The following is an 18,573-nucleotide window of genomic DNA, read 5'->3' as shown; positions in this document are numbered from 1 at the left end:
GGAAGAAAGATTCATTAATCTCATTATTTCTTAAAGGAAACAGCACATCTGAGCATGTCAGAATAGCTTCTGCTGATTACAAGTGAGCAAACATAAAACAATTCCAGAAACACTCAACTATGGCCTTGATTCAATAACAGGGTAATCTCCTGCTGCACTGTACTGAGGAAAATGGAAAGGAATGTGGATTAAACAGCAAGGACCTGCTCCAGGAACAAGGCGAGACTGGCCCCACCCAGCAGATATCCCTCTGTTCCCCACCTACAACACAGACAGTCACTGCGAGGGGCAGGGAAACAACAGCTCTTCATCCCCTGCACACCCAGCCTCCACCTCCTACTCCATTGGGATGGTACAAGACAGAGGAAGTGCCCAAACCCATCCTCCTCAAGAACCAGGATGGAAAGTAAGTTGCCTGTGTCATCACAGTCAGGGAGGTATTTCACATAATAACCACTATCCAACCTTTCCTTTTCCTTCCCTTCCTTTTCTTTTTAGCCTTTGCTCTGTAAAAATAATAGTGTAAAAATAATTTTTTTCTGGAGAGCCTTTTGAAATTTACTGCATTCAACAAACATGACCATACCAGTTTAGTGCTGTACGTTGTACCCAGGAAGTGCAGTGCTTTCAAAGCAGGAGTCCTGCAGGTGGCACTTCCTTTGCTGCAAGTCATAATACCGTAAAATAATGGAATCAGTTAGGTTGGAAGGGACCTTAATGGTCATCTAGTTCCAAACCCACTCTGATGAGCAGGGACAGCTTCCACTACACCAGGTTGCTCTAAGCACCATCCAACCCAGCCTTGAAAACTGCCAGGGCAGAAGCATCCAGTTTCTCTTGGCAACCTGTTCCAGTGTCTCACCATCCTCACAGTAAAAATTTCTCATCTAAACCTGCCCTCTGTCTGTTCAAAGCCATTTTTCCTTGTCCTGTCATTCTCATTCATTCTTACATGTCACATTTAGGTACTGGAGACTATAAAATCTCCTCACGGTCTTCTCCAGGCTGAACAACCCCAACTTCTCTCTGCATAGGAGAAGTACTCCAGCCCTCTAAGCATCTTTGTGGCTTCCTCCAGACTCACTCCAATGGGTTTACATTCCTGCCATGCTGGGGACTCCATTGCTGGACACAGCACTCCAGGTGGAGTCTCACCAGAGCAGAGGAGAGGGGGAGAATCCCCTCTCTCAACCTGCTTGCTATGCTGCTCCTGCTGCAGCCCAGGATATGGTTAGTTTTCTGGGATGCAAGAGTACATTGATGGGTTTTATTGAGCTTCTCATCAACTAACCTGTGGCTTCTCTCTTAAGCCACTCCCTGTCTTTTTAAGCCAATTCCTTTTTTTTTTTTTCTTTTTGTGACCTAAGTAAGGGATGGAAAAGCCACTTTGGCGAAGAGACCACAGTAATTAGGGACAGAGTGATGGTGCATCTCACCTGCAGTTGGTGGCCTCTACCCCTCTTTTCCTAGGCTTGGGTATCTCATCCTCCCCTTTCCTGGCCAGTGCTGTGAGAGCTCCCTCTCCTGTTCCAGTTTAACCAATGTTAGACCTTGTCCTACTGGAAATGTGGCCTCAGTGAACAGAGCAGGTCTCAGCAAACTAGGTTTTCTGCTACCAACTGACATCAAAATAATTCCCTGAGGGAGTATAAACTTCCAACTAAAACCTATGAAATTTACTTCTTTATTAAACATAGATTTATATTCACATGCCCAAGTTGGTATACATACTATGGATATTGTGTATATACAATATATACACATATATACCCACATGTGTATGGCACTCACAGACATATAGCACTGCAAATCTTTCATGCTACTAACCTCATTGCTATTTTAATTCCAAGCAAAGATAAAAATTATTCATTTCTACAAGCACATCTAAACTTCTGAATGTACACGTACTGGACTCACCCAGAAAAATGTTTTTTCCTAAATGAATACATACTGGAGCTGTCTTGCAAGTCTAAACAAACCAGGCTTTTCACTGGATATATAAATATTTTAATTAACAATAAGTATGTATTTAGGAGATTCTGCATCAAAGTCTAGATCAGTTAGGGCAATTAACCCATTACAGTTTTCTAATATATTAGATGAAAGAAATTAGGAAATGCATAAGGAATTTAGAAAATGCATAATCGGACTTTAAGCATTTGAGTGGTAAAATAATCTCAGATAGTGCTTTATTTCTAATATTTTCTGCATGCTCAAAATGAAAGCATGAAGAGCAGCGCAATTGCATATATCCTCTACCAAAAATAGCTGAAAAATACTATAGAAGAGTGCCTGCTGGGTTGGTTATAAAAGTAAAGTATAATCCATTAACTGCTAATTAGAAGCATCAGAAGCAGGCTTTGCTGCAATAAGAGCTGGCCCCTAAGTAGATGTTTCTGTAACCATTTAAAGGCACAGGGTTTCTCCAGTTGCTGAGAATGGAGCTTGGATGGTTTCAGCATAAAGGCCATGTGAAAAGAGACTATGGCACTTGGCCATGTTACCCAGCTGTTTTCTAAATATGATGACAGGTGCCATTTTTTCCATTTGATCGTGGAACGTAATACATCTTCAAACAAATTTTCTCCAACTAGTCGGGTGCAGTTACATTTCAGAGATTCAAATATAAGAATGTTTGCTTTTTTTCTCTGACAGACACATATTGCAGAGTCTTTGGCAGATATTTCATTATCGGCCTTTTTCTCAAAGCTGAATTTTTAGTTTATGTATTATTTTGCTTTTTACTGCCATTGTAGGAGAGAAAGAATAAGCACTGGGGCAAAGGATTTAATTCTGAAGGAATTAAGAAGGGGGGGAGGAGCTACTATTTATAATTAAACAATAAATTTGACTTAAATGAGGAAGAATCCTCTTCCGCTCTGTTCACTACTTCCTAAAGGATGGGAAGCATTGCCATAATTTCTCCTCTTCTTTATCTGACCAGCTACCTGGTGAAACTGAACTCCTTTCCTATCACTGAAAGGCCAAGCAGGTCTTTTGATCCGTTTGCCTCTGAAAAGGTCTTAAAGGGTTAAGGCAAAAAAGGTGAAGCCAGAAGAAATCCAGTACCCCAGCTCCCTGCAGAAGTACCCAAGACACAAAAAGCAGCAATTATGGACATGAACAACAAGAGATGATGCCTTGAAATGAACCACAGGCTCCAAACGCCAGCCATGCAGCATGTGGAGCCAAAGGGAGCTCAGCTTCCTCCAGGGCTTGAGGGGCCTTGAGCAGTGCAAGAGGACAGGATACAGGTCAGACTGCACAACTCAAAAAATCAGGAAAAAAACAAGCAGATAACTAATTTCCCATGTTAAAAAAGGGATATAGCTAGCAAAATGGGAAATAGTTCAGATCAATGTTTTGAGCTTTTCATCTCCATGGATCAATCAACTAGTAAATATAGGAAGAAAATTTGTGTGGGGCAGGAAATGAGGGCATTTAGCTTTTTTCTTTCTGCCCTATTTTCATCTTCAACACAGAAGAAACCAATTTCATTTAAAATTATGAAATAGGGGCATCCATTAAGGAAAATTAAGATGGTAACAAATCATTTTAGAAAGATTAACATCTAAGAAACAATAAGACTAAGATTACAGTAGAAACAATAAAATCAGATTTACTTTAAACCAATGTCTTAAATACTTGTAAACCCTGGCAGAAGCTCTTACAAGGCAGATGAGTATATCTGTTTTCATTCTGTATGTAGGGAAACAACTGTAAAATGCCCCAAAGCCACGGAGGGAGTCAGTGTCAAAGACATGATTAGTAGTTCAGAAGTTATCTGATTCGGGTCACATGGTGTTCCAAAAACCATACCTAAATATAGCATGCAAGAGATCCGCACAAAGAGCAATCCCATGATGGGAGCACACTAAACTCTTCACAAAATTAATTAGGGTTATTTTGAGGCAACCAAAGGAAAGCAAGAAGAAAAAAAAAATCAAACCTTGCCCTGCCCAGTTCTGCAAGAGCAGATGTCTCTGGTATGAACAAGCTTCCATGTGCAGCCCAGGCACTCAGGGAGGTGGTTCCTGGGGAAAACCCCACACACCATCAATGTGGAGGGTGGGTGGGGGGCACAGTATGGCTGTGTTAAGGAATACAGCTCACTGGGGAACAGGATGACCCTGCCAGCAAGGGGACCAGCAGGAAGCCAATACTTGAGTTCTTCTGTTTCTGTTAACAGCATCCTTCTAACACAGAAACAAAATCACCTTTTTGGAAAAGGAAGGTCCAACAATACCCTTGGCACATACCAAGACTCTTGGGAAAAAACGAATGTTTCCCAAGATAGAATGGAAAGAAAATTCCCTGCTGGAAGTTGTTACCCCTGAAATCCTCCATTAGCTTTGCCCCTTGACAGGGAGGAGCATTTTCTCACACGGCCTAAAGAGCTACTTCTAACAGCCTTCCCTACGTGTAGGCATAAGGAGCAACCTTCTGGAAAAGCATGCAGGTCCTCAAAAGGCAGCAGGAGCAAGAGAAAAGAGAAGTGTTCCTCAGGTCTTTTGAGTTTCTTTTGGTCCTTCTCTGTTAAGTGGGCACATTTTTTCCTGTGTTTCCTGAACACAGCCAGGTGGCTTCTGACTTCTGCTGACCTACAAGCTGATTTCAGCCAGCTGGCCTAGTTCACAATTTCCCTACAAAAGCTATTTTTAAAAACTCAAAAACTCTGCTGTGAATGACATGGCAAAGGTTTTAGGATGACCACAATGATCAATTTACTTGGACATCACCTTTGTTCCCAAGTACCAGGGGAACCACCATTCTTCTCTCAAGCACTAGAACATGCAGGACACATTGATGTTATCCTCAAGACCCAGGCAAAGCAGAAGCAGGGGCTACAGAGAGCAGGACAAAGTGCAGGACAAAGCTGGAAAGAGGCAGAGCTGTGAGGAGTGCTGCTGTCAGCAGGTAGAAAGCAGGCTCTTGAGCCCAGATCACGAAGCAGGTGCTCCAGAAGGCAGGTAACAAAACAGAGTGAGTGTGGGACACAAACTGCAAATTTCGGCTCCAATGCTTCAGGCCATTAGCAGGTGCTTCAGGCAGTCATCCAAATCAAAGTAAGAAAGTGGAAAGAGCCAAATGCTGGTTAGAGGTTTGCTAACATGAAATCCCAGCATGGGCAGTTAAAACACTTCCCCATTGTGGGAGCAGGCTAAATAAGAAAAGAAGAAACAAACAAAAAGCATATGCAATTTTTGTAAAAACGGCTGTGTTGGGGATTTTACTATCCTGAACTCGAGCCCTGAGATGCAAATATTGGCTGGGATGCTGAGATCAGCAGTTATATGTCCTCAGGTGGTTAGAGACAAGACAAAAAAGAGCTGGCATTTGGGAAAAATAGAGGGCCCATTTGATAATGCTTCACTTGAGCGTAAGAGGGTTTCCCCTGTGGGTATTGTCCCAAAGAAAGCTCCAGGCAAGTTTAGAATGGTTCATTACTTGTCACATCTAGAAGGTGAGTCAGTTAATGATTACACTGACTCCCTTTTGACTTCAGCTTCATGTGTTTTCAATCTGAGAACAGTGCTGTCATCAAGTGAAATACCACTCACCACAAACAGAAATACATGAGATATCTGCTTTTCAGATGCTCACACACAACTGCAGTTATTTTATCTGTCAGGATCTTCCTAGCACTTTGCAAATCTTATTTTTGGTAGCTAACACACAACATTCACAACCCATGTTCAGGGAGCTGTCACTTTTCTATAATAATGGAGAGGTCAGAGACCTGGCACTTGCTTTATTAAGATTAGTCTCCAAAGGGCCCAATATTGGGGCCTTGAATGGATCCTATAAAATCCAAATATCTGCTTCCTCGAGGGTTAATTCCCCAACGTCTCCTCAACGAGGAACAATACTACATGGTTTAATTTGCCTTACACAGATATTAGAAATAGAACTGGCTACTCCAAACAGTTGTTGGTGCAGGCTAACTATACTGGCCAATGACAGTGTATTTTAATCAGATGGTCACTTCAACATTATTGGTAAAGTTCTCCTTGCTGAGGCCTGTGTCCCTTGCCAGAGGCTAGCAGGCTTGACAGAAGGAGAGAAACTAACTCCTTTTATCAGAGTAACATGAGTCAATATGTGGAAAGAAATTTCCATCTGCTCTGTGATGCTGGTGACATGACATTACCATACAATTTGGTATATGTTTGTAACAGAACAGATAAAACAAGATGGCTCAGCTACTATTGTTTATGCTCCACATATATGGGGAGTTCTCTAAAACCATTTTCTATAGGAGCGGCTAAGACTCATTACAGAAATTCTGAGGGAAAAAGCATGTTGCTGATTATTTCAGAGAGCTAATGGCACAGACAGACAACTATGGCACACTTCCAAAAAATAAACAAATTCTCCTTCTCAAACTGTTCTCCAAGGAGATGCTTTTGGTCAGGTACAGGAATTGCCAAAGGAACCTGCTGCATCCAGCAACCTGCAGACACACACAACCTACGAAACACAATCATGAATAGAGTGGCCTGTGCTGTTTCTGCATTAATTTTGTGTCCCTGTATGTTACCAGATCCCTGGGACTTTCATGGTCTGTGGGCAGCAAATCGGCTGAGCCAAAAGGGAAGGTTCCACCTGACTAGACCAGGAGGAGCTATATTAAGATTGTCTCAGCTGGAGGTCATTCTGCATATTTTGAAGGCTACTTTCTTGGTAGCTGGTCAAGCAACCAGTGACCAGAAATTAAGAACCTAATCTGTATAACATCCATAATACTCAGAACACTTCTGAATTCCAGACCCTACATATATAAAGCTCTTAATTTCCAAAATGTTTGACCAAAGCCATTTCTCTCCAGCCCAAGCAGGCTCTTGCATTTGTTAAGCAGTTGCTTCATGTCTCATTTCCAGTAGGCTGCTGGTAGCCCTGCAGCCAAGAATTCATTTCCACAATTCCAAAACATTTTTTGATACTTCCTGACCAAATGGCTTTGCAGTAGAAATTGGTTTCTGTCACCATCTGTTGTTCCATAGTTCGGAAGGGCTAACATTTTCCTTCAAGAGGGAAAAAGTTGGGGAGGATGCATGGCCAATACTAATGGAATAGATATTCTTTTCCTTACTGTCACTTTATAGGGAAGGCTTGGCCTATTTCTCAGCAGCTGTGAAAGAATCAGCAGGATTCTTTACAAAGCTTGGTGGCATATGGAATATATTGCTCACTTCTTAATACTATAAAAACAACCTTGCTGCATAACTGAGCTAGGCAAAGAAAGCAGGTGCTTGACAAAAAAAAAAATTCCTAATGCATCAAGTCTCTATAGACTTTGCAGAAACTCTAGACAAGGATATTTTGGAGACAAGTATGGGTTTGAATTAACTAAATAATATTTTACAGAAGCCCCTAGGCTTCAGAGGTGCGACAGTTCCTTAAAAATAAGCAGGCAATATCACTGTCCCACAGGACAACATCATATTCTGCCATTCACAAAGCCAATGTTCACATTCCACACCAAAGGGAAGTGTCACCCCACTCTCCTCTGTAAGACATTAAGAACTGCTCTGCAAAAACCCGTCTCCATTTCTGATGTGGTAAGAGACTATTTATTTAGCATCAGTTTTAGACCATCTCTTTTTGTCACAGCCTGGCCTCATTTTTACAGCTTCTTAACTAATAAGTAAATTAAATAAAATAAAAACAATAATAATATTAATATAAGAAGTCCATGGCATTCTGGTAACCATACACACTGAATTGCAAACACAGGGCTAGAATTACAGGAGTTTAGGTTCTCACTACAGGAGACACACAAAGAACAAAGGGTAAATAAGCTTGTTGAATATGCTGGTCTTTAAGTAGTCAAGAGCACTGCAAAAAAAGCATGAAAATAAGGTGGAGTGTAAGAAAAGGGATGATGATGTGCTGCATTTATGTGCCCACTGCTGTATAGTGCCCAGTGAAAGTCCACTCAGCTATCCCTGCACATAGACACGCAGATATATTCACGGTCACCTAGAATGGCCGCAGCAGGTGAAACCACAGGGCCACTTAGGCTGATTAGCTTGTTCGGGCCCATGGCAAACAGCAGATGCTTAGTGAAGGTCATGGAGCAGGGGTATAGTGACAATTCCCCAGACTACTCTTCCCAATATCCATCTATTTGTGGCTCAGAGACTTCCTTTAACAAAATACATACAATTTTTCCAGATTACTGATCTGCTTTTAGAAATCTTCACTTGCAGTTACAGATGATTACTCAGAGCAAGGTTCTCCAGCTACATTGCACGTTTCTTGTACTAAGTGAGCTATTACATGTTGATATGGAAAAATCCAGTCTGATGCCCTCATCCCAGCGGGAAGGGCAAACTGACTATTTGGGCAGCCCATGCTGCCTGAGCTGCTGCACAAGTCTTCTGTGCACAGTCCAGATAGAAAAAGAGGTCTGCTGCAGCCATGACAATGCACAGCAGGGAAAGTCCCTCTATGATGGTGGAAGTTTGGAAGTGCTGTCCTATATTATGATTTTGAGCTGCACATAAATGATTAAAGCCATAAATACAGATCTGTCATCTGTGGGGCTCTGAAGCTTTGATCTCCTGTCACTGTTTAGATAAGTGGCCTTTTAGCAAAACAGGATAGGAAGTACATTGCTGGACACTGAAGAAGTGTACATGGACAATCATGGGACACCATGCACCTGTCACTTCCCCACAGTAACACAGTGAGAGGGTCATTGCTCTTCCAGAGGCATCCAAAAACCAGTTCTGGTTCACAGTTCAATATGTTTGCTACTTATGCACCTCCTCATTGCTCAAATATTCTTTGCTCTGTATTCTTTACTTTTGCTCTGTATTCTTTAACACCCAATAAAATTAAGCCAGAAAAAGAGAGGCCAAAGGGAAGTGCAGTATCCAAGAATCCAAAAGATTCTCCTGCTCAGTTTCACCCTCTATTCATGTAATACACAAACAGAAAATAATACAGACTAAAGCCTACTATCTAACTAAGCAGGTTTAAATAATATTTAGCTCTTTCTATCATCCAGAAATCTCAAAATACTTTACAAAGGTGTGCAGATTGGGAAGAGCCAGAATGCAAGCTACTCCTAAGCATCTGCTCTTTCCATTAGACTGCATCACCACCTCCAAGTATGAGCACAATTCTCTTGCAGCTGGCATGGACAGATACGTATGTGCGTTAAAGGAATATTTTTTCCTTAATTCCCCACGCACTGATTGCTTTTAATTCAATGTTTCAGACATTCTCTGTATAAAAGTAACAGTATACCATGTCCCTATGTTACTCTAACTACTACTACATGGGCAAGTAATACTTCATCCAAATGCAGTCCTCCTTTCAGTTACAGTAGGAATGTAGTCAATAATCAAGCTATAAATGACTCTTCTCAAAACCGTGAAACAAGGAAAAAGTAGGTTTAACAACATCAAGAAAAATTTTTAAAAATATGATGATAGAGGAAACAAAGATAAAACCACCAAGAGTTTTGTAGAAATAGGGGAAAGTCAATGTCTTCCTCCAAAAGAGAAAAGCTTGCAGGAATTATCACAGAAGGAGTGTTTCATAACAAAATTCAAATGCCAACATGGAGCAGAAATACTTGGAAAGCTCGAAGTCTTACTTTCATCATGACCTGTCAAAATCAGCATGGGGAGTAAAGTCAGTTGATAAAACATTCCTATCTCAACCTCCACTCTCAAATCAGAAAGCTTCTGTCAACAAGTTCTGGTCTTTGCTACAAAAGTGGGAATCAACAGTAACACCTCAAAAGGCTGAGGATCGATGTCAGATTTTTAAATATTTGTTGAACGATTTATATTTTGCATATATCAACGCCATAGCTAACAGAAATGGTGTATCAAAACAAATACTTGTCAAAGTTTTTTATTTCGTTGGGGTTTTTTTAAGGTTTGCAGTGAAAATACTATTGTTCAGATTAAAAAAAAAAAAAAAAAGCCAAAGAAAAGAAAAAACCTACCAAAATCTGATCTCCACTCTCGCCATTAGAACTGTTGGTGTTTGTGTAAACTCAGTTCAGGAAAGACATAAATAGCATTTTTTTAAGGTAATGATTTTCACCACAGGCCATTTAAAACAGGTGTTAAGAGTGGCCCTGAAACATATCCCATCTGTATTCACCTAAGTTAGCTTATTTTTGTTTTGCTCCATTTTAATGTATGTATACATCTTGTGTTTCCAGCTTGTCTTTTCAGGCCACTCCCATCCTCCACACTCCCAATCTGTCAGCCAGACTCCAGGGACAGGAATTAAAAATGACCACGTTTAAAAACTGAACCTCCCTGTGTAACAGACTTTTAAAAAGCAGAAAAACTAAAAATCTGAAAAGTTCCCCATGGTCTTTGCCTATTAAATCCCACAGCTTGCCAACAGCAGGGCATGTTTTAGTGTCAAAGAACAGAGCACTGGCTTGTGTTTCTGTGTGATGGAAGAGCTGGGGTACTCCTGTCTCTTTACATTTCACATCACACTGTTTGCGGATAAAGTTGACAACACCAGGATGCTCAAAAACACCCTGTACTATTACACAGAGGAAGCAAGATGCTTGCTGAGAAATAGTGCTGACACCAGAATACGGTTGATTTGGCAAGGGTGATAAAAGCTTATTTTTGGTTGGTTCAGGCAGTATTTGATTAAAATAGGATTAAATCCTCATCAGACTTGCTTAAAAATCATTTAACACCCATCCCATCAGTCTGCATCATTCTCTATCTTACAATATTGTCCACCATTAAACAGAAAGAGAGGTAAGTTTCTGTTCATCAGATCAGGCAAAGTCCTTGAAAAGACTAATGCAGGAAAGTAGAAGGAAGAATTCAGTCAACTGGCAACCAAACAGAAGCCTTCTGATACTTCCCACTGAGAAGTAACAGGATCTTGGCTATAGATATGTTTGTCAAACATATCTATAGCAGAGATAATTAAGTTAGTTCAGCAAACTAGGTGCATGCTTTGAAGTGTTCATGCAGCTGCTATACTGACTTTTCTTTCACCTGGTAGGTTAAGCTCACCATCTCACACTTATTTGCAGACTCATGACCTACCCTCTGTCCTCATTATCGCTTGGCAAGTGATAGCTGAACATCTTGGAAATGATATTCTGATAGCTGAACATCTTGGAAATGATATTCAAAGATTTTGTTATAAATAAAGGAGACTAAGAGAAGCCTAAATACAGACTTATGCCACCGAGGAATAACCTCCTGGAACTTCTTATGGCTCCTTTCTGCCAAGGAGTTCACATAACTTTACAAACAAAGAAATATTCTTCTAATGTAGATATTCTTATTTTTTTATTTTTCAAGGCCTCTTGTAATTAGCATCCAAAAGCTTGCTCCCCAGTTTCCTGTAACTGGAAAAAAATGTGGAAACAGACAAAATTCTTGCCCTCCTTTGCAAAAAGCCCCAAGGATGTTGCAATTTCTATACTGGTATCCCTCAGAATAACAGGGTCAAAATATAAAACAGAAAGCTTTAAACCCATGTCTTTGGCAGCAATTTTTTACTCCTCAATATTACCAGCAGTGATACCTTTCCTGTAAAGATCAAACCTAACATGATGGTGAAGATTCTGCTGGGGTTTCTGCCACTGGCAAGAGCAGCACCCAAGCATGCAGAACCTACAGCAATATCCAGACTGACTCCCACTGATCTCAGTGAAGCCAAGACATTATCTCATATGCTTTTCCATACAAATGGGGAGTGATTTCACATGCAAAGGTCTTCACTCACCTACATCCTTCTACAAATCAGAGTTCTCCGCTGTCTCTTCTTCACCCAACTCAACAGGGGGCCTATCAACAGTCTCCACTTTTCTACCCTAGGTTTCTAAGACAAAAAAATACCATTACCTTTATTTAGATCAGTGTGTTTCTAACTGGGATAGGACCCTGCACTCACAATACAAGTCACAAGACAGTGACTTGTAGCCCAGTAGACTGGATCAAGACATGCACTCCTGAATTTCTTTTCACTCAAATGTAACAGGCATTAACTTCTGAGCAAGAGACACAATTGTGATAAAGACAGCATTTTCCCTTGTGCCTCCTCTGTTGTACAATTTCTACTTATTCTGTTGAGAGACATGCATTTTGCGTATTTATGGATCTGAGAAATCACAGATCAGACATGAGCACCATTGACAGGGCAAGACACTGCTGGAACAGTCCCTGTAGTGTCCATCCTGTGGGAACACATGGCTTTTGTTTTCCGGTAACATCAGACAAATACATCGATTTTAACCTATTCATTTGGCAAAAAAGAAAAAAACACTCTCTTGCTGCAATTGGTTCTTGTGCCTTTGCCTTTATTTCCAAGTTACTTAGTTACTTGGGTTATTGTTCCCAGTATTTCATTTCTCAGGACACTAACAGGCTGGCTGAAATCATATCTCCCTTTTATATGAGGGCAAAAACATCTCACCTGGGTCCTCGACCTGTCCCCATTAAACAACCCATCAAACTGCCTTAGAAGAGTCAAGCAGCAGACTTGCCTCCAACAGCTCAGTAGTTTTCAAAAAGGAAAAGCAAACAGGCAAGATGGGGCTCCAAAGCTTGCCCCAAAACAGGAACCCTTGCTCTTCTGAGGGCTCCAAGCCCATCTCAGGAGCAGCACCTCACTGGCACTGATGTGAAGCCCATGGCCTGACAGACAGCCAGGGACCCCACGCACAGAGACACCATTGGCATTGGAACACAACAGTAAGTAAGGAAGACCAAACTTCCTCCTACATGCAAACTTGAGATTCCATTTTCTGCAGGTTACCCCCAATGATTAAAATGTTCTGTAACTTACCCTTAAAGGCCAGTCATGATGGGATCCACCAGAATTGATCTGTTATCTTTTACCTCCACACATACCCTATGCATGCCTTTCATAAGTAATATGCTTTACCAATGAATGCTGGCAATATTTTCCACTAATTACAAGAGTTACTAAACTGAACCTTAACTAAAATTAAGTTGACTATTAAAAGCTCAATGAGTAACCCAGCAAACGGAAGCACTGTGCATAGGATTTAGAAGTGTGCAAGTGATCTGGCAACCACAAAGGCACAATACTTGCTGAACTTCCTATACCTAAAATTGGTTCCATACAATAGTCATACATTCATGATGTATAATGAACTAACGCTCACAATGTTTGGGTGCACTAAAATGCCAAAATAAATATATAATAATTCAAGCATGCCATTCTGAAAACACAAAGTGAGAAGATTGAAAGTTACAGGTTAATTTACAACATATACTCTCCATTAAAATAACAGAGCTCCCTGTATCAGTTTTAAAAATACATTAATCATAGCCTTAGCTATTAAGGTCATTATCATAGATAGTCATACAAATTTTGTCTACCTGTACATAAACACTTCTAGACTTTTTAAGGAGCATACAGGGCACTTGTCATTACATGTTAAGTTTATTCATTGTACGTAGGCTTTTCATTATTGCAGTTTCTAAATTTAATTTTATTTTTGTGATTTTATAATTTCTAGGCTATACTTCTATACAAATATGTTCTACATTCTGTATTTCTGTTTTCAGCACTGTACACAGGTCCATAAATCAAAAGCAACAAGAAACAGTATTAAGATTGCACACAGTCTGGCTATCTTTAACAAACTAATAAACTAGGGATTCCCTGAGAAGAATTCTCTCTCAGGGAAAAAAAAATAAGAGAACAGAAAAAGAAAACTATTGCTATCTAATAATGTGGATAAAAGGTACTTTGTCACAAAAAGACAAAATGATTCAGGAGAAATTCTAAGAAATTTCCTAAATACTGTCCCCATTAAAAAAAAAATCAAATCAGTATTTTAAAGAAGAGAAAGTCAAAGTGGACATATGCAGAGTTACCTGAAAGAGTTAAAGCTATTGATGAAAGACTATTTGCTGATAAGGATGCATCTATTTGAAATAGGATAGCATTTGGGACTACTCAAACAAAAGTCTACAGAAAACTGATAAATCAAGGAACTAGCAGGATTTAAACAAACAACAGACATGGCTGAGAACACATGAAATGTCACAAGTACAGCTGAGAAAAAAGTGATGGAACAGGACCACTTACTCTGGTACTAACAAGACATTTGCTTTGGCCTCTGCAGAGTGACACAGCTATCAATTCTGCCATAGCTCCAGAAATGCTTGAGACTGAAGCGCTAAAAAACGTGGTTATTATTTCTGGGTGTGCACATGGAACACCCCAATAAGCCTGGCTTTCAAAAAACAAAATATCCACCATGTATCAGACTCAGGTGAAACCCTAAGTGACCTCTTGCAGAAAAGAGCTCTTCCTCCAAATACTTCTGTTACAAAACACCAGGGCCTGAATTCTCCAAGAAAACCTCTGGGAGCAATGCTAATTTCACATCCCAGTACCCAGCTTTCAGGTGCTGCTCCTGTGCCATAGAGCTCCGAGCCCTGCTAGTCACTCCTGTGCCTCCTGTGCTGCCCAACTCAGGAGCAGCCATCACTGAGCAAGAACAATCTAATGCTGCCAGCAGGAGAAGGCCAAGGCCACACTCATCTGCAGCCCTGCTTTATCTCTAGGAGCTCCATTTTTAAGCAGGGATAGTCAATTTTTTTAGTTTCAGTACCTTTTTCAAGGTTACCAGGCTGCTCTTAAAAGAAACCTACTGGAGGGTCCTTTCCTTCAAGGACACAGCTACTAGAGAAAGTGAGAGATACCACACACAGAAATCCACCATTTTGGAACAAGAGTTTGCACTTTCTGAAGTCCGCTGGGATGTGAGGGGAAAAATGGGAGCAGAGAGGCTCAACCTTGTCAGGATGGAAGTGCTTGAGAACATCCAAAGATCTTTGGCCACCTGGGAAAACTGGATATTGAAAACACAGGCACTCACACAGGTTAGGCAACTTCTAAGGTTAGGTGGCAGTTCAGTGGGGATATTGAGGATCTCAGTTTGGGCTTTCAATGCCTAAATCCCACTTAAGTCCCACTTAAGGCATCTAATCCTTTTGTGGATCTGGGCCTAAAGCCTTGCCAGGAAGGAGAGAGTCTATGCATGCAAAAGCTGATGGTCAGTGACAGTCTGGTTCTGTTAAAACTAAACTACACGGAGAATGACCTTATTTTGTACAAAGGAATACACAACCTTATTTTTGTACAAAAGAATAATCAAAGATGCATTCTAGTCACTGAAAGTTAATGGAAAGTTAATGCAGCTGACACAGATCACAGTCCTGTCCTTAGACCCTATGACAGTTACGCTGTCATAGGGTCTAAAGAACATTATAACCCATAAATCAGGGATCTTCAATAGCTTGTGGGAAGAAGCACATTTGGAAATGATCAAAAGACAAAATGACTACAGAAGTCCTCAAAAAAAACCACCTCTCTTACTCACACCAGCTAAGAGGCACAACCAGAAAGGAGCAGAAATTTATAAAACACTGCAATGTTTACAAAGGGTTAATAATTCAAAGAACAATATTCTGTTATTCAGTGACCAACTAGTTTACCATGCTCCATGGAATTAAGTAGTTTCAGTCCAGTTTCTAATAGCCAGGAATCCATCTGGCAAAAGTTACCAATTTATTTCTCACTTACCTGCAGTGCTGTTGGCTGTCTCAACTATGAAGTAAAGTGTGAGTGGATGCGGATAACAGTTCACCCTACACTCTCAACATCTTGTATCTCTATATAACAAATCCATTTTTAATTTTTTAAAGGTGTCTGTACTTACCCCCCGTGAATTTAGTTTAAAGGACTGTGAATGTGAGATTTTCATACACAAACTATCTTATTGATAAAAGTAATCTTGGCATAAAAGTAGAATAGAATTACAACAATAAAATACAACTTAATGTTACTATTCTGTTACTATTCTATATTACTGTTATTACAGAACAGATATCATTAATTATTACTAACTATTTTCATGGTAAATATTTTTGACAGATCTCAGGTATGCACTGCAACATTTAACTGACTGTAATCACTAAGATTCCTCTACGGCTAAAACACTGAGGTCTCCATTTTGGGGATTCAAATACATCTTCCCAGAGCTCTGCTTCAAATGAAAATTCTCCTGCAGCTGCCCATCAACCAGCATCTGACCTTTATAAACCATGGGAGAAACAAAGAGACATGCTTCCCAGTTCTTCCTATCATCTGCAGATGGGCAAAGAGTTCTGGAAGCTCACTCACTAACTCCTGCAAATTTTGCATTACAAAATCAGTATTCAGTGCAAAATACAGGAGAGTAGAATAAGCATGTATGTCACAGATTGTAAAGGTGCCAAAGATACTTTAAGCAGAGGAAAATTGTCCATTCTCCCATGCCACTGAAGTCCATGGAGTCATGGTGCACTCCTTCCTTCCTGAACACTGCATTATCCCCTCCCATGAAACATGGTTTCTTCTGGCAGGCTCAAAGATTTATAAAGCCCCCACCTGGTTTTCAAGGGCTGAAGGAATTACTGATGCTTTGTAATCAGCTCATGGTAAGGAGGCCAGTGTGGTTTCCCTGATTTACTTGGATATTGGTCTGGAGTCTCACTGTGCTTTCACCTGCATTTTACTTTCGGTTCTGGATTCTTTCCAGGATAAAGACGCAAAGTCAAGGTGGTATCTTTCCTGTCCAGCCACCTCCTCCCTTTTGTTAAAACGTTAATATACTGACAAGTCTGATATACAGGAGGACGCCAATACACTCCTAACACGGACAAAGTCAAACAACAGAAAATATTTTGCAATTTGGTATTCTCCGCCCCCCCAAATATTCCTGTGTAAAAGTCTTTTCAATACAAGTCTGTCTATTTTTGCCTGCTATTATTCTATGTATAAACTAAATCTCACCTTCCCGACTCACAGAAGCAACTGCCCCCTTGGTCTGGCAAAGCAGCTCAGAAAAATAGGGAGAGAAGGATTTCTCCTGCATCTATCTATGCATTTTAGTGGCAAGTCGTGCTTGGCTGAGACTGGTCAGCTGTAAGAGACTGATGAGAATTGTCTGAAATACTTCTGGTTGAAAAATATATAAATCAAAATTACTGGTAAAACAACAGAGATGTATGTGACACGTATGAAATACAGAAATAACCTAGAAATATAAAAATAACCAAAGTTCCAGCCTAGGATTCTCACAATCTACATTTTCCAAATAATATAAATGTCACAAAACATAAATACACAAAACAGTAAGCCAGTGCACTGCAAGATGACAGTATTCTGTCTAGAGAACAGTAAGGGTTAATTTTCTTGAAGAAGTTTAGGGGGCCATGAAAGTTGTGAATTTAAATTCACAACAATTTGAAATGTTATATTAAATAACACACAAAGTTAATTTTGCTTGCATTTCTTACTGACTACTATTCCTGCTCCAGGTTCCTCCTTACAAAGGACAGGCACATCAAGGAAGCAGCACCCAGGAAAAAAATTAAAGGAAAAACATTAGTGGAATGCAGCAGGTCTGGGGGAGAGACACATTTATGCACAGAAAGTGCTTAAGCAGGGACACTGGTGCCTGTGTCTATGGGTACATAGAGAGGTTTGGTGAGCTTATGCCTGGGCAAGGAGGATTTGGTTGTGGTCAGAATTTGTGAGTGACAGCCATGTGACAGCTGGGCGTCAGCAAAGATTTTGTAGGGATGGAAATCCTGAGACGAGACACACGACTGCTCATGCGATCTGCATGTGCCTATCGTCATGCTATATTATAATAGCTGACACCATGGTTTACCAGTTTTCCATAAGAGAGGCTATAATTTAGGAAAAAGATTGAGGCACACCAGATAAGAAATTAAAGTCGTAACATTTAAAAACAGAGGGATAAATATAACTTCTTTTTATGTTATTGAAACAAGCAAACAAAGATCTCCAATCAAACCACACACAACCAATAAAACCTGCATTTCCATTATTTACCTTTAGTGACAGGTTATTATTTCCTTAGAATATATTTTTTTATTACTAACTTATCTTAAAAGGTCTGAATCCTACAAACATACATAATTTTTAGTATGGAATAATCCCTCTGATTATTCATGTACTGTAGCTATTCCCACACTCTCAGGATCAGGGCCTAAGTCACAATGTACAATTAAGCAGAGGATTTTCCAAAGAACTGTTTCATTTGCCCTTCTGGAGGTCTTACACGGACATGAAGCCAGTGGAGATGTGCATTTAAATCAAACCTGAAAAACCAAAATACTTTCCCTTTAACACTGAATCCAAGCCAATACAGTATCACATGACCTTTACCGTAATTTCTATTAAAATAATTTCATGTCTGGTTGCTTCTGCTATCCTGGCTCATTTGTATTGTTTACAACAAGTCATTGCTCTCGACAGTTAGTGGTGGCTGAATCCATGGTTACCAGTTTTTACATTCACTGGTTAAATGGAATGCAGCTCTTCAGTGGGGTTTCATGGAGAAAGCTCTTAAGAAATCACAGTCCAGCTATCAATCAGGCTAACCTGGGAGAAATTAATCTGATAAGCAGAAGTATCACTGTGTATGAAAAATTTATTGAAAGGGAGCTCAAGGCATTTATTAGTTGCAGTTGCCAAAGTGGACACGTTTGGGTCAGACTTAGTACA

General features: G+C 40.2%; 1 protein-coding gene across 17 annotated transcripts in view; it reads right to left on the bottom strand.

Moving 5' to 3' along the window:
* Nucleotides 1-18,573, bottom strand: part of ESRRG (estrogen related receptor gamma) — a 389,256-nt gene that overhangs the window by 341,465 nt on the left and 29,218 nt on the right. The window lies entirely within an intron of this gene.

The sequence above is a fragment of the Passer domesticus genome, chromosome 3 (genome assembly GCF_036417665.1).
Source record: "Passer domesticus isolate bPasDom1 chromosome 3, bPasDom1.hap1, whole genome shotgun sequence".
Classification (NCBI taxonomy): domain Eukaryota; kingdom Metazoa; phylum Chordata; class Aves; order Passeriformes; family Passeridae; genus Passer; species Passer domesticus.
Note: the sequence above shows the minus strand (reverse complement) of the source record. Positions and strands in the feature narration are given on the sequence as shown.